Source organism: Lepidochelys kempii, chromosome 13, assembly GCF_965140285.1.
Source record: "Lepidochelys kempii isolate rLepKem1 chromosome 13, rLepKem1.hap1, whole genome shotgun sequence".
Lineage (NCBI taxonomy): Eukaryota > Metazoa > Chordata > Testudines > Cheloniidae > Lepidochelys > Lepidochelys kempii.
Genome location: NC_136392.1, coordinates 33,597,647 through 33,613,681, shown reverse-complemented (window position 1 = coordinate 33,613,681; position 16,035 = coordinate 33,597,647). Strand labels below are relative to the sequence as shown.

The window sequence follows — 16,035 nt, the reverse complement described above, 5'->3', positions numbered from 1 at the left end:
TCTAGACTGTTCTCAGTGGTAGCAGATGACAGAACGAGGAATAATGGTCTCAAGTTGCAGTGGAGGAGGTTTAGGTTACATATTAGGAAAATGTTTTTCACTAGGAGGGTGGTGAAACACTGGAATGCGTTACATAGGGAGGTGGTGGAATCTCCTTCCTTAGAAGTTTTTAAGGTCAGGCTTGACAAAGCCCTGGCTGGGATGATTTAGTTGGGGATTGGTCCTGCTTTGAGCAGGGGGTTGGACTAGATGACCTCCTGAGGTCCCTTCCAACCCTGATATTCTATGATTCTATGCTTCTATGGTAAATAGACCCAATGGCCTGTGATGGGATGTTGGATGGGGTGGGATCTGAGTTACTACAGAGAATTCTTTCCTGGGTATCTTGCTGATGAATCTTGCCCACATGCTCAGGGTTCAGCTGATTGCCATATTTGTGGTCAGGAAGGAATTTCCCTCCAGGGCAGATTAGAAGAGGCCCTGGGGGGCTTTTCACCTTCCTCTGTAGCATGGGGCATGGGTCATTTGCTGGAGTATTCTCTGCACCTGAAGTCTTTAAACCATAATTTGAGAACTTCAATAGCTGAGACATAGGTGAGAGGTTTATTGCAGGAGTGGGTCGGTGAGATTCTGTGGCCTGCATTGTGCAGGAGGTCAGACTAGATGATCATAATGGTCCCTTCTGACCTTAATATTTATAAGTCTATGAGTCTCCTGGTTTATGTGTTATGTCCCTTACAGGTCATGTTTCAGGATTTCAGCTGGCTGCCTGCAAGGGTTAGGAAGGGGTTTTTTTCTACCCTAATTTTTTTTAATCTCCTTCCCCTGAAGCATCAGGGATGGCCAGGACTGGAGATGGGACATTGGCGGAGAGGCCTGAGGCTCTGAGGTGGCACCAAGCATTTTCTCTGTCTCTCAGATGCTGGGCTGGCTGATTCTTGTTCACGTGACCGGGTTCTAACCGATCGGACGTGGAGGGTCGAGGTCTGAAGGTCTGAAGCCCTTCCACTTCCACTGCCACCACCAAATGTTTATCTGGGTTTATTTTTATTAGGAAAGCGTTGTTTGGAAACGTCTTCCCCCAAAAAATCCTCCCAACCCTTGCACCCCCCTTCCTGGGGAAGGTTTGATAAAAATCCTCACCAATTTGCATAGGTGACCACAGACCCAAACCCTTGGATCTTAAGAACAATGAAAAAGCATTCAGTTTCTGAAAAGAAGAATTTTAATAGAAGAAAAAGTAAAAAGAATCACCTCTGTAAAATCAGGATGGTAAATACCTTACAGGGTAATTAGATTCAAAACATAGAGAATCCCGCTAGGCAAAACCTTAAGTTACGAAAAGACACACAGACAGGAATATCCATTCTTTTCAGCACAGCTTATTTTCTCAGCCATTTAAACAAACAGAATCTAGCGCATATCTAGCTAGATTACTTACTAAGTTCTAAGACTCCATTCCTGTTGTGTCCCCGGCAAAAGCATCACACAGACAGAGACAGACCCTTTGTTTTTCTCCTTCTCCCAGCTTTTGAAAGTATCTTGTCTCCTCATTGGTCATTTTGATCAGGTGCCAGTGACGTTATCCTAGCTTCTTATCCCTTTACAGGTGAAAGGATTTTTCCTCTGGCCAGGGGGGATTTTAAAGGTGTTTACCCTTCCCTTTATATTTATGACATAAGGGTAGGACCCTGGTAAGAGGCAAGGTTAGGGGAATGGTACTGCTTTCTCTCTCATGCCCAAGAATTGGCATCAGGGCCCCTATCCCTGCATTTGAATGGTAGCCAGGAATGGAATGCTGCTCTTTTACTCTGTTACCATCAACTGGAATGAAGCTACAGGGGGCCCTCAATTGTGACGGCTGGAAACACAGAGGAAGCTATTTGCAGTGCATGCCCAGCAATGCTCTGAGACCCGAACAAAGAGTGCTAGGTATTCTTTGCTATCCTGACCCTGCTGATCAACCCTCTCAGATATATCCTGAGAAACAAGGAAGTCAACGCAGTGAGAAAAGTCCTCAGTGAGTTTGTAGCTTTGTCAAGAGTTCACACATCCTTTGCAAATTGTTTTAGGCTGTAAAGAAATGAGGATGATTTGAGATGATTTACTGAGTCATAGACACAGCATTCATGCTGTGAAATCTTGGTGCACTTGAGGTCAGTGGTAAACCTCACCTTGACTTCAACAGGGGCTGGATTTCACCTCATCTCCCCTGTTTCTGGCCAGTTGAAACAGTATGTGAGAAAGTGATGACCTACTGAGAACGTCTGACATCCTCTAACATTTTGGCAGAGCAGGTGGAAGTTTTGGTGCAATAAAAGTTCATGGAAAGCTCAGCTGTTTGTTGAAATTTGTGTAGAAAATATATATATATATATATATATATATATATATATATATATATATATATATATATGTGTGTGTATTATTATGTTTCGATTTTATTTGGTGGAGCCTCAAAATGAAAGTTTTTTTTTTAAAGTTTTTAGGTTTTTATTCCCCTCCCCCCTTATTTTTCCATCCTTTTCTCCATTCTTCACCCCTTTCCTCCTGATTTTTGTGGCAAAATGGAAAGAGGACATAAATGGGGACAAATAGAGTGGGGGGGGGAATAGAAGAAAAAGGGTAGAAAAACAAACAAAAGCCTCCTGTCCGAGACATCATGAATAAGGTACAAGGGGAGGTAACACACAGATGTCATAAAGCAGGTAAGGTGGTACTTAAGTTGCTTGTTTCACCCCATAAATATCCAGGTACCATCACTTCATTCTGTGTACTGGCTTAAGGGATGGCTTTCTGCTGAATGTGCTGGTGCCTTGTTATGAGCATACAGGCAGTGTACCCACCCAGTGTATGGAATACTGATAAAGTGCTTTGTAGCTAATAAACCTGGCCAAACAATCTTCAAGGCTCCATCTAGACCTGGTCAAAATTTATATGTATTTGTCATAGGGGGGAAAAGCAAATTAAATATTATTTTTTTAGAAAAAAATACTGTATATTTTCAAGTTGGATGATAGAAAAATCCATTTTTGTTTGTTTTTGCATTTTGAGGATATTTCCTATGTAGCCCGGTGGGCCAGCTTACCTGATTATATTTATTGCTTTGTTATTTTGCTTTATTATATTTAGCAGTAATGCAAGAAACCTACAGGCTTTTATTCTGTAAATAGTGTGAGGCTTTAGTAAATAGTGTGAGGTAAATAGTAAATAGTAAATTGGCTTTAGTAAATAGTGTGAGGCTTAAGGCCTGTAACCTTTGGTATAGATAAACTTAAGCAACTTATAAGTTATAGGGAACTGAAAGTGCCATGCCAGAGGGGGAATTTTGTCCAGAACATAGCTGACACCAGCACAGAGCATTGCTAACACCAGTATCCGGAAGGTTCTGGACAGAACCTCCAATCGAAAAGGTGCCATAACAGCAAATTAGCATGTATGCTAAAAGGGTAACATCATACATATACTAAACCGACAGAAAACTGACATCTTAAGGAGAGCAAATACAAATAAAATCCTCTATTGAATATGCACTGGTCTTGGCAGCATCAGGGTAACCTACTATAAAAGTAACATCCCAGGGGCAGCAGAGAGGTTGGAGAGATGTAGACCTTGGGAGGGGCCAAATGATGGCCGCCGGGGAAGGTGAGGACAAAAACAGTGATGAGAAAGATAATGGTTAAGTATGAAAGATAAGGGTGTAAGTATGAATGTCCAAATGTACTTTCTGTATTATCTCTATCTGCTCTGTTGAGTTTAAGTGTGTGTATAACTTTGCTAAATTATTAATAAATTATATTTATATATATAGAGAGAGTTCCTATGGTGTAAGTGTTGCACCTGTGCACCTCGGGGTTCCCAAATTATATAATAATTTTACAATAATCTTACTGGGCCTAATCTTAAAACAAAAACCTGTTAATCCTCAAATTACAATGATATATACCCAACTTTGGGTCAGGCTACAGATGGCGACCCAGATGGTACTCCGAGGGGCACACATTGGGTAACCTCCCTGCCTGGAATAGGTAACTCACCTTAAAAAATTCTAAATTAAAATCTAAGCTAAAATCCAGGCAACCTCTCAGTCAAAAGTTGGTGCCTGTCAAAAACACGCACTGTAACTCAGCAGGAAACTTCCCCTTTTTTGTCTCGGCTGTTCTTCCTCATTCCTGGTTCTTTGCCTTTAGTCTATTATGTCCACTTTTCTTAGTAAGGAAGGGAAAGCAGTAACACAAACAAACATCAGAAAAAGGTGCACTAAACTCAAGTTTTTAATCATCAAGCATGCCAGGAGCAGAATGAAAGCGGGGTGAAGTGGGACATCAGCCTGGTTGCACTCCTTATTGTATATATTTAACTAGTCACTGGGGTTAAAATCTTGCAAACATCTCTTATACACGTGGTAAGGGTTTTTTTGAAGTAATCAGTAATTGTTAAAATAGCAGTAGCACAAGTGCACGGTAACCCACACTTTAAGGTGGCAAAAAAGATAACTAATTGCCGCTAAGCCGCAGTACCTTAGAACTTAGTATGGTTCGAGCTACCTTAATGTCAGTCCCCTCAGCTCTCCTGTGCTGCGCCTAGATCCATCTCTGACCAGCTTCCCCCCCCCCCCCTTCCTGCCTTGTCCTCTGAACCCAGCTGATGAGTTTAGGTTTGGGTGACAAGACAGTAGCTCAGGGACGGGGCTTCCTAAAAGAGGGAGGCAGCTGAGCTCCCCTGCTCAGAGAGCTGTCAGAGAGCTGGGCCTGACACCCAAGGAAAGAGGAGAGGGCTGTAGGGGGACACAGAGTCAGAGAGGAGCGGGAAAGAAACTCTCCCTAGCAGTAGTGAGGGGTAGGAGCAAACCCTCAAGAGGGAATGAGAGGAGCAGGAGGGGCTTACTGGGAGATTCTGTCTCTGAGTGAAACCCTTATTTCAAGTCAATAGAGAAGACCACAGAAGGGGAGGGTAATTCAAAGGCACCAATAGTGGAAGTTGGTTTGATAGAGTGATGGGGGGAAATTGAGGCAGTGGCAGTGTCTGATAAGAAAAGTGGTTCAATTGTCAGAGGGAATTTAAAGAACAAGTGTTCTGAGTTAAAAGCAAGCAGCAAACTCTTTCAGTTTATCTGAATCAGGAAACTGCAAGACTCTGTGGATCCACTGAACTCTCAGGGAATAAAGATAAGGACTAAAGTTGGCAGGAAATTTTCCAACACTCAGTTTCATCAGAAAATGGCAATTCAGCAGAATGAAATGTTTCATAGAATCATAGAAGTGTCGGGCTGGAAGGGACATCAAGGGGTCATTTAGTCCAGCTCCCTGCACCTAGAATGGACCAAGTAAACCTAGACCTTCCCTGACAGATGTTTGGCCAACCTGGTCTTAAAAACCTCCAGTGATGGGGAGTCCGCAACTGTCCTTGGAAGCCTAGCCCACAGTTTAACTACCCTTAGAGATAGAAAGATTTTCCTAACATCTGACCTAAATCTCCTGTACTGCAGACTAAGCCCATTATTTTTTTCCTACCTTCAGTGGACATGGAGAACAATTTATCCCCATCTTCTTTCTAACAACCCTTAACATATGTGAAGACTGTTATCATGTCCCGCCTCAATCTTCTGTTCTCACCTTTCTTCATAGGTGAAGTTTCCTAACCTCTTTATCATTTTTGTTGCTTTCCTTTGGACTCTTCTCATAGTTCTCCACATCTTTCCTGATGTGTGGTGCTCAGAATTGTACCCCGTACTCCAGCTAAGTTCTCAACATCGCCACACAGGGAGGGACAATTACCTATTCTTTCTTACATATGACGCTCTTGTTAATACCCCTCATCATTTTCATTGTCCTTCTCTGCACTTTTTACAATTCTAATATATCTTTTTTTGAGATGGTGCGACCAGAACTGCACTCAGTATTCAAGGTGTGCATGAACCATGGCTTGACATAATAGCAATATAATATATTCTGTTTTATTATCTATCTCTTTCCTTATGGTTCCTAACATTCCGTTTGCTTTTTTGACTGTTATTGAAGACTGAGCGGATGTTTCAGAGAACTATCCACAATGACTCCAAGATCTTTCTTGAGTGGTAACAGCTAATTTTGACCCTACTTTTGTGTGTATATTTGGGATTATGTTTTCCAAAGTGCATTATTTTACATTTATCAACATTGAATTTTATAGAGTCTTTGGAATTCTGGCCATTTTGTTTCCCAGTCACCCAGTTTAGTTACCCAGTTTGTAACTCTTCTGACATCCATTGTCTGTATCATCACCACTTTCCTGAGAACCCCTCCACCGCAGGGAGGCAGAAGTCATTTTCCAGTGCTCCTCTCACAGTGTGTAGTTTTATGCCTGAGCTACATGCCCCAATGTCTAAATTTAGACAATAATGTAAGAGCTGGTCACCAGGAGAGGGAAAGGAGATTTTGCACCTTTATGGAATTAACTGATGACACTTGATTAACTGTTAACACTGTGTTCTTCTGATTCAACGGCAAAGTTTGTTTTTTTGTTCCTAATGTCAACCCATGACAGACACAGAATGGAGAAATCAAACGGCCATCACAGAATTCATCTTCCTGGGATTCGAGGATCTCCGAATCTCTGCGGGGACATAAGCCTGATGGTATTGTTGCCTTCCATACTATCCTGTGTATTAACTCTGCCTCCATTTCTACTAACCCTGACATCTTATGTGTGTGTCATCACCACCATCCTGAGAATCCCTTCCATCACCGGGAGGCAGAAAGCCTTTCCACCTGCTCCTCTCACCTCATTGTGGTGACAATTTTCTATGGGAACATAATGATCATCTACATGCTCCCGGAACATGATACACCAAGAGTGCTAAAGAAAGTGCTCTCTCTTTGCTACACTGTCCTCACTCCCCTGGTAAAGCCCCTGACCTACAGCCTGAGAAACAGAGACTTCAAGGAAGCCTTGAGCAAAGCAGTCAGTAAATATGTGGCTTTCACAAAGAATCATAGACTATCAGGGTTGGAAGGGATCTAAGGAGGTCATCTAGTCCAACCCCCTACTCAAAGCAGGACCAATCCCCAATTTTTGCCCCAGATCCCTAAATGGCCCTCTCAAGGATTGAACTCACAACCCTGGGTTTAGCAGGCCAATGCTCAAACCATTGAGCTATCCCTCCCCCAAAATGTAGAGATTGGTAGATAATAGCTAAGGGACAGATTTTTAAGGTGTTTAGACACCAAGTGGGATTTTGAAATCAAGATACTTTTGAAACTCCCATGAGGCACCTAAAATACCTTTGGAATTCTGGCCTTTAGCATGAGGTTTTAAAAGCTACCTGAGTGATTTGGGCAAAAAACCTCTATTGAAATTAATTTGAAAACTCTCATTGAAAATCTCAGAACACATCTTAAAAAATAAATGCAAATAATCGGCATGGAGCTCCTGAGGCAGAGTTTTTATGGTCCCTCTCTGTGTCCATTTAACAGAGGGCACACGAAAGTGAGGTTGTGGACAGCTCTGTCAGCCTTTGTTTCCAGCATTGACACATACAGGATGATGGTGTCTTTTCTCTTCGGGGGTGGCTAAACATTCATGGTGGATGAGGAAGGGATGAGAATGCACAGAGTTGACAAGTCATGTAAGCGACACAAACCACAAAATATCAAAGCAAATCCCTGGTTTAACCCCAGCTGTACATTGTTTCTCTATTGTTTGCAGTGTTGTTGTAGCCAGGTTGTTCCCAGGATATTGTTTCTCTGTGTTCCATAATAAAAACTTGTAATCAATGCCAGAGAATGTCATACAAATAAAACATAAGGGACGATGTTATCACCAGGTTGGTTGCTTCACTTGATATCTCATGTCTCTAAAGACACAATAGAGTATCCAATCGGAGCTCAAGTCTGTGTTGTCCAATTAAGGGAAAGGACCAGGCTGGGAGATGGCCAGACATTTTTCCCCATCGTGAGGTTTAACTAGGCACCAATCATTGTGAACAGAAAAAATTCACAATGTTTTTATTACCTGGAAAAAAAGACAATTTTTCACCAAAATAAATAATTGGGCAAAATAAAAAAATAAATAGTCTCTAGGTGTAACATATCCACCACCAGTTCCCTTGACTCTTTGGAAGGTAGGGGAAAAGTTCACTCATTCTTTCTTCTGCTTTCCTTAGGCCGCAAACTGAAAGCTGTTCTCTGCTTAGGAGGGTTAACCTACACTTGATTGAGACACAAGCACTAAAGGATCTGAATTCCTGGCGTCATGTGACTATATCAGAATCTTGGCTTCCATTTAAAATCAAATTTCTTGGGTTTTTTAGATACAATGAAAAGCTTGAAAATGGCTCCCAAGTGTAACTGAGACAGTGACATCTGCTTGAGTGTGCAGAGAGCCTGAGACAATAGCTCTCCGAGGAGGGAGTTGCCCGGTGTGTAATCAATGCAGCAACTCCTGTCTGAATCAGCGGAGAGACTAAAAGACAATCACTCTTTGGCGAGGGGAGAAGGTTGCTTCAATGTAACCAACACAACAACATTGACCTGAGTGTGCAGAGATCCTGAGACAATAGCTTTCAGTTGGGGGAACTGCACCATTCATATCAGTGGAGTGTTGGACCCACAAGCCTTGGGAGGACCCCATATCTCAGCACAGGACACTGTGAGTGTAGAAGGAGGTGAAGATCACAGTGGGCCCCCCTCCCAAGGCCAGTGGGTCCAACACTGCATTGAGAGAAATGATGCAGTTTTCCCCACTGAGAGCTATTGTCTCAGGCTCTCTGCACACTCAGGCAGATACCACTGTCTCACTTACACTTGGGAGCCATCCTCAAGCTTTCCACTGTAACTTACAAACCTAGAAACTTGTTCTTAAAGCCGAGATTCTGCTGTAACCATGTGACTCCGGGAATTCAGGTCCTTTAGTGCTTGTGTCTCAATCAAGTGTAGGTTAACCCCCCTAAGCAGAGAAGCAGCTTTCCATTTGAGGCCCAAGGAACTGGGAGGGAAGGATGAGTGAGTTTTCCCCTGCCTTCTCACAGGGCCAAGGGAGCTGGTGGATGGCTGATCTGTACATTTAGGCCTGACCTCTCAGACCAGGATGGAGAGGCAGAGCAGAGGAAGAGTGTCTGCAGTTACACACCTGTGACTGGTCTGTGCCAGGTGACCAGGTTCATGGGGTTTGGGCTGCAGTATTGTTTCATAGTAGCATAGACTTCTGGGGTTGGATGGAGCCTGGGTTCTAGGCCTCTTTGGGGTGGGAGGGTCCCAGAGTGGGGACTGCAGCCCAAGCCTGGAAGTCTGCACTGCAATTAAACAGCCCTGCAGCCCATGTCAGCTGGCACCAGCAATCCATGAGTGTCTAATTGCAGTGTAGACATACCCTCAGGGAGCAGCCAGCAAGGTCAGCCAAACTGAGAGCAGGAGGCAAAGGGAGGGCATAAACTAAGGACCATATTATCCAAACCCGTCAGTGTGGCGGGTGATGAGCTGTGTCAAAAATCTGACTCAGGAGTTGCTGGCTGATGGGCCTTTCTGAAAACCTGGCTCTTTTCCTTGCCAAAATGGGAGTGGAGTCTTTTTGGGAAATCTGTCCTCAGTTGTGGGTGCCAAGCTTGCTGGAAATCTGGCCCTCAGGGTGGCATTTTCAAAAGCACCTAAGTGGTTTAGAAGCCAAACTCCCATTGCTAGAGTCATTGGGACTTGGGCTCCTAAACAGCTTAGTGGCTTCTGGAAAATCCCACTCTATCTAACTAGTTCAATGCTGACACATCCCAGTCCGGGAGCTTTACCAGGGAACATAAGGGGGTGCAGAGCTCTGTCTCTGTGTAGGTGCCCTCGTGAGTGTCTGAGCATCTCCCAAACATTAATGGATTTTCTCCACACAACCCCCCTGTGAGGTCGGGGAGGATTATGGCCATGTTACAGATGAGGAACTAGGGCACAGGGAAGATTGAGGGACTTTCCTAAAATCATGAAGGATATCTGTAGCTCAGTTGGGCACAGAACCCACATCTCTTTAATCTCCACTTAAGACTAAACCCAGTCCAGTTCATCATCCACTTGACCCGTCCAATGGGAAAAGCCCCAATAAGTTCAAGGTGAAGATACCCTAGTCCAGCACACGTCGGCAAACAGCTCAATCCCAGACAGAGCTAGGTGTGAGGCAGAGAATATTTGTTTATTTTCCCTACCCAGACTTGCCTCTCCTTCCAAAATCAGCCGGAAAATCTGCCACACCTGGGCCTGAAACTGGGGCCATTTTCTTGAAGTTTTCTTCTCAAGGAAAGGAAAAAAAAAACAGGAGTGAATGAAAACAAACATTTAGAACGGCTCAAAACTTTTCATTTGGAAGGGGAAACAATGTTGGAAAATGGCCTTTTCAAAATGGAAACCTTTAATGGAAATTTTAGACTTTGAATGAAATATTCTGGTTTTATGATTGAAAAGACATTATTAATTAATTATTATTATGTTTGTTTTCTCCACTCTCTCCCTCCCCCTCCCCCTTTTTTCGTTATGCCCATTGTGAGTGCTGGGGGTGCATTTATCTCATTTTGAACTGATTTTGTCATTGCAGAAGATTCTCACAAAAAATAAAATTGAGGTGAAAAAGGCTGTGAAACAACCCCCGACCAGACGGACACAAAACGCGCACATGAATTGAATGAGTATTCTTTTATTGTAATTTTTAATCAAAATATTTTAAGATGACATATTGATATAAACTGATAACATTCACTTCAATTTTATTGTATGTTTAAAATTAATTGACCCTGGGATTGTTTCTGCAAGTTCTTTTCCTGCCAGGACAATCTTAGATCTCTGTACTAAATCTTGTTCTGTTGTCTCAAAATCTGACATAGACACCACATACATCACATTTATCATCACACCCTTAAAAATGAGTATGAAATTTCATGCAAGTAGTAACCTGAGCTTCGGTGAAATGGCAAATATGAGTCCTGAAACCACCAGGGTGGCCCTGATTCACAAAGAGTTGGTTTCCCAGGCTGTTTAGGAGGGAGTTAGAACACAGAAGCAGACAGATAATGCTTTGTTGAGGTCTCTGAAAAAATGGTTAATTTAAGCACGCAATTAGTCCCATTGTAGTCAAGTGCTTAAAATCAACCCTGTCTTCCTGTATAATGAATTACATATTCATGATCCCCTAAATTTTTCCAGATAATGGCCAACTAGAACCTGCTTCCCAGAGTCAATAATTCAATTCAGATTCCTCCCGGTTAGAGCTGTTCAGGAGGATATTTCTGTGAAAATTGTTGAAAGAAAACAAACTTCTGATTTTGTCTCAATATTTACACTTGTTTCCCTATTTTTGGTTGAAAAAAAAATGTTTTGGTGTATTCCCCCATCCACTTTCACATTTCAACTTTCCTCACCTTTTTTTCTAGTGAAAAAACCTGCACTTTCTTTTAGTTTTTACTTCTTTCCCCTGGAAACGTGCATTACAAATGGTGAGGTGAGGACAAAGTGTTACTTTCTCTCCCTTTAATTTTTTTATACTCATTTCAATATTTTTCTGGTGGGAAAAAAGTATGGTTTTCCAACTTTCTCTTTACTTTGTTATTTTCTGAAAAGTGAGATACAAGTCTGTTTCTTTTCCAGTGAGAGGAAATATTATTTTCTCTCATCTTTAAATGTTCTTTTTACTTTTTTCACATTCATAGAATCATAGAATATCAGGGTTGGAAGGGACCCCAGAAGGTCATCTAGTCCAACCCCCTGCTCAAAGCAGGACCAATTCCCAGTTAAATCATCCCAGCCAGGGCTTTGTCAAGCCTGACCTTAAAAACCTCTAAGGAAGGAGATTCTACCACCTCCCTAGGTAACGCATTCCAGTGTTTCACCACCCTCTTAGTGAAAAAGTTTTTCCTAATATCCAATCTAAACCTCCCCCACTGCAACTTGAGACCATTACTCCTCGTTCTGTCATCTGCTACCATTGAGAACAGTCTAGAGCCATCCTCTTTGGAACCCCCTTTCAGGTAGTTGAAAGCAGCTATCAAATCCCCCCTCATTCTTCTCTTCTGCAGGCTAAACAATCCCAGCTCCCTCAGCCTCTCCTCATAACTCATGTGTTCCAGTCCCCTAATCATTTTTGTTGCCCTTCGCTGGACTCTCTCCAATTTATCCACATCCTTCTTGAAGTGTGGGGCCCAAAACTGGGCACAGTACTCCAGATGAGGCCTCACCAATGTCGAATAGAGGGGAACGATCACGTCCCTCGATCTGCTCGCTATGCCCCTACTTATACATCCCAAAATGCCATTGGCCTTCTTGGCAACAAGGGCACACTGCTGACTCATATCCAGCTTCTCGTCCACTGTCACCCCTAGGTCCTTTTCTGCAGAACTGCTGCCTAGCCATTCGGTCCCTAGTCTGTAGCTGTGCATTGGGTTCTTCCGTCCTAAGTGCAGGACCCTGCACTTATCCTTATTGAACCTCATCAGATTCCTTTTGGCCCAATCTTCCAATTGGTCTAGGTCCTTCTGTATCCTATCCCTCCCCTCCAGCGTATCTACCACTCCTCCCAGTTTAGTATCATCCGCAAATTTGCTGAGAGTGCAATCCACACCATCCTCCAGATCATTTATGAAGATATTGAATAAAACCGGCCCCAGGACCGACCCTTGGGGCACTCCACTTGATACCGGCTGCCAACTAGACATGGAGCCATTGATCACTACCCGTTGAGCCCGACAATTTAGCCAGCTTTCTACCCACCTTATAGTGCATTCATCCAGCCCATACTTCCTTAACTTGCTGACAAGAATACTATGGGAGACCGTGTCAAAAGCTTTGCTAAAGTCAAGAAACAATACATCCACTGCTTTCCCTTCATCCACAGAACCAATAATCTCATCATAAAAGGCGATTAGATTAGTCAGGCATGACCTTCCCTTGGTGAATCCATGCTGGCTGTTCCTGATCAATTTCCTCTCATGCAAGTGCTTCAGGATTGATTCTTTGAGGACCTGCTCCATGATTTTTCCAGGGACTGAGGTGAGGCTGACTGGCCTGTAGTTCCCAGGATCTTCCTTCTTCCCTTTTTTAAAGATTGGCACTACAGGTTATGAAATTGAAGTAAAGTAGGGAAAAAAATCTCTCACTTGTTTAACTTTTTCCATTAAAAAAGTGAGGAGAAGAGTAAAAATAAAAGCAAAACTCCATTTTTTTTCACTTTTGCAAGGCAGTTAAAAATATTAAAATGTTTCCAAAAGTGTTCTCTTCCCCTATTTTCTGTCCAAGGTGGAACAAGCAGGTCGGACTATCTCAAGTCTTGTGAAAACTACAAATGTATTGACAGGTTTTTGCAGGGCCTGCTTGACCTCTCTGTTTCTCAGGCTGTAGATGAGCAGATTGACCAGGGCGATCAGAACAGTGTAGAAGACTGAGAACACTTTGTTCAGGGCTTCTAGTGTGTTGGTTTTGGGGAGCAGATACACAAAGATTATGATCCCACAGAAAATTGTCACCACCATGAGGTGAGAGGAGTAGGTGGAAAAGGCTTTTTGCCTGCCAGTGGTGGAAGGGATTTGCAGGATACTGAGGATGATATAAACATAGGACATCAGGATAAGAAATGGGGGCAGGGTGAATATTGAAGCCAGAATGAGGATAGTGAGTTCAACCAGACGGGTGTCACTACAGGACAGTTTTATTATTGGGCTGAAATCACAAAAGAAATGGTCAATTTCATTGGGGCCACAGAAAATGAATTGGGACATCATGGAGGTGATTATGGTGCTAGCCAGAAACCCACTTACCCAAGAAGCAGTTGCTAGTATGGCACAGACCTTGCCGTTCATGGGGGCTGCATAATGCAAGGGTTTTCAGATCATTAAATACCAATCATAAGACATCACAGATAAGAGATAACACTCAGCAACTACTCAGCAACTCATTGGTGGATATATCCTCCATGAACGTATCTAGTTCCTTTTTGAACCTTGTTATAGTCTTGCCCTTCACAACATCCTCTGGCCAAGAGATCCACGGGTTGACTGTGAGTTGTGTGAAGAAATACTGCCTTTTGTTTGTTTTAAGCCTGCTGCCCATTAGTTTCATTTAGTGACCCCTAGTTCTTGTGTTATGAGAAGTAAACAACACTTCCTTATTTACTTTCTCCACACCAGTCATGATTTTAAAGACCTCTATCATATTCCCCCTTAGTCGTCTCTTTTCCAACCTGAAAAGTCCCAGTCTTATTAATCTCTCCTCATATGGAAGCTGTTCCATGCCCCTAATCATTTTTGTTGCCCTTTTCTGAAACTTTTCCATTTCCACTATATACTTTTTGTGATGGAGCGAGCACATCTGCCCGCAGTATTCAAGATGTGAGTGTACCATGGATTTCTATAGAGGATATATGATATTTTCTGTCTTATTATCTATCCCTTTCTTAATTATTCCCTACATCCTGTTCACTTTTTTGACTGCTGCTGCACATTGAGTGGATGTTTACAGAGAACTATCCACAATGACTCCAAGATCTCTTTCTTGAGTGGTAACAGCTAATTTAGACCCGCATCATTTTATATGTATAGTTGGGATTATGTTGTCCAATGTGCATTACTTTTCATTTATCAACATTGCATTTCATCTGCCATTTTGTTGCCCAGTCATCCAGTTTTGTGAGATCCTTTTGTAGCTCTTCGCAGTCTGCTTGGGAATTAACTATCTTTGGTAATTTTGTATCACATGCAAATTTTGCCACCTCACTTTTTGCCACCTCCCCCACTTTTCCAGATCATTTATGAATATGTTGAATATGACTGGTCCCAGGACAGACCCCTGGGGGACACCACTATTTACCTCTCTTCATTCTGAAAACTGATCATTTATTCCTACCATTTGTTTCCTATCATTTACCCAGTTACCAATCCATGAGAGGACCTTCCCTTTTAACCTATGACTGATTACTTTGCTTAAGAGCCTTAAATGGGGGACTTGGTCAAAGGCTTTCTGTAAATCTAAGTACATTATATCCACTGGATCTCCTTTGTCCGTGTGCTTGTTGACCCCCTCAAATAATTCTAGTAGTTTGGGGAGGCATGATTTCCCTTTACAAAAACCATGTTGACTTTTCCCCAGAAATTATGTTCATCTATGTGTCTGACAATTTTGTTCTTTACTATAGTTTCAACCACTTTTCCCAGTATTGAAGTCAGGCTTATTGGCCTGTAATTGCCAGGATCACCTCTGGAGCCCTTTTTAGAAATCGGCGTCACATTAGCTATTCTCCAATCATTTGGTACAGAAAATGATTTAAAACGATAGGGTACACACTACAGTTAGTAGTTCTGCAATTTCATATTTGAGTTCCTTCAGAACTCCTGGGTGAATACCATCTGCTCCTGGTGACTTATTACTGTGTAGTTTATCAGTTTGTTCCAAAACCAACTCTAATGACAGCTCTATCTGGGACAGTTCCTCAGATTTGTCACCGAAGAAGAATGGCTCAGGTTTTGGAATTTCCCTCCCATCCTCAGCCATGAAGATTGATGCAAAGAATTCATTTAGTTTGTCCACAATGGCCTTATCATCCTTGAGGGCTCCTGCAACATCTTGATCGTCCACTGGTTGTTTAGTAGGCTTCCTTCTGCTCATGTACTTACATTTTTTTTTTGCTATTACTTTTTGTGTCTTTGGCTAGCTGTTCGTCAAATTCTTTTTTGGCCTTCCGAATTACATTTTTACACTTCATTTGCCAGAGTTTATACTCCTTTCTATTTCCCTCTCTAAGATTTAACTTCCACTTTTTAAACGATTCCTTTTTTCCTCTCACTGTTTCTTTTATTTTGTTGTTTAGCCACAGAAGCACTTTTTTGATTCACTTACCATGTTTTTAATTAGGGGTATACATTTAAGTTGAGCCTCTATTATGGTGTCTTTAATAAGTTTCCATGCAGCTTGCAGGGATTTCACTTTCTGCACTGTACCTTTTAATTTCTGTTTAACTAACTTCCTCATTTTTGTGTAGTCCCCCTTTCTGAAATTAGATGCTACAGTATTGGGCTGCTGTGGTGTTTCCCCCACCACAGGGATG

At 42.4% G+C, this 16,035-nt stretch overlaps 1 pseudogene; it reads right to left on the bottom strand.

Moving 5' to 3' along the window:
* Positions 1–13,219: 13,219 nt before the first annotated feature.
* On the bottom strand, positions 13,220–13,870 carry LOC140896867 (olfactory receptor 5P55-like; annotated as a pseudogene).
* Between the last annotated feature and the right edge of the window lie 2,165 nt (positions 13,871–16,035).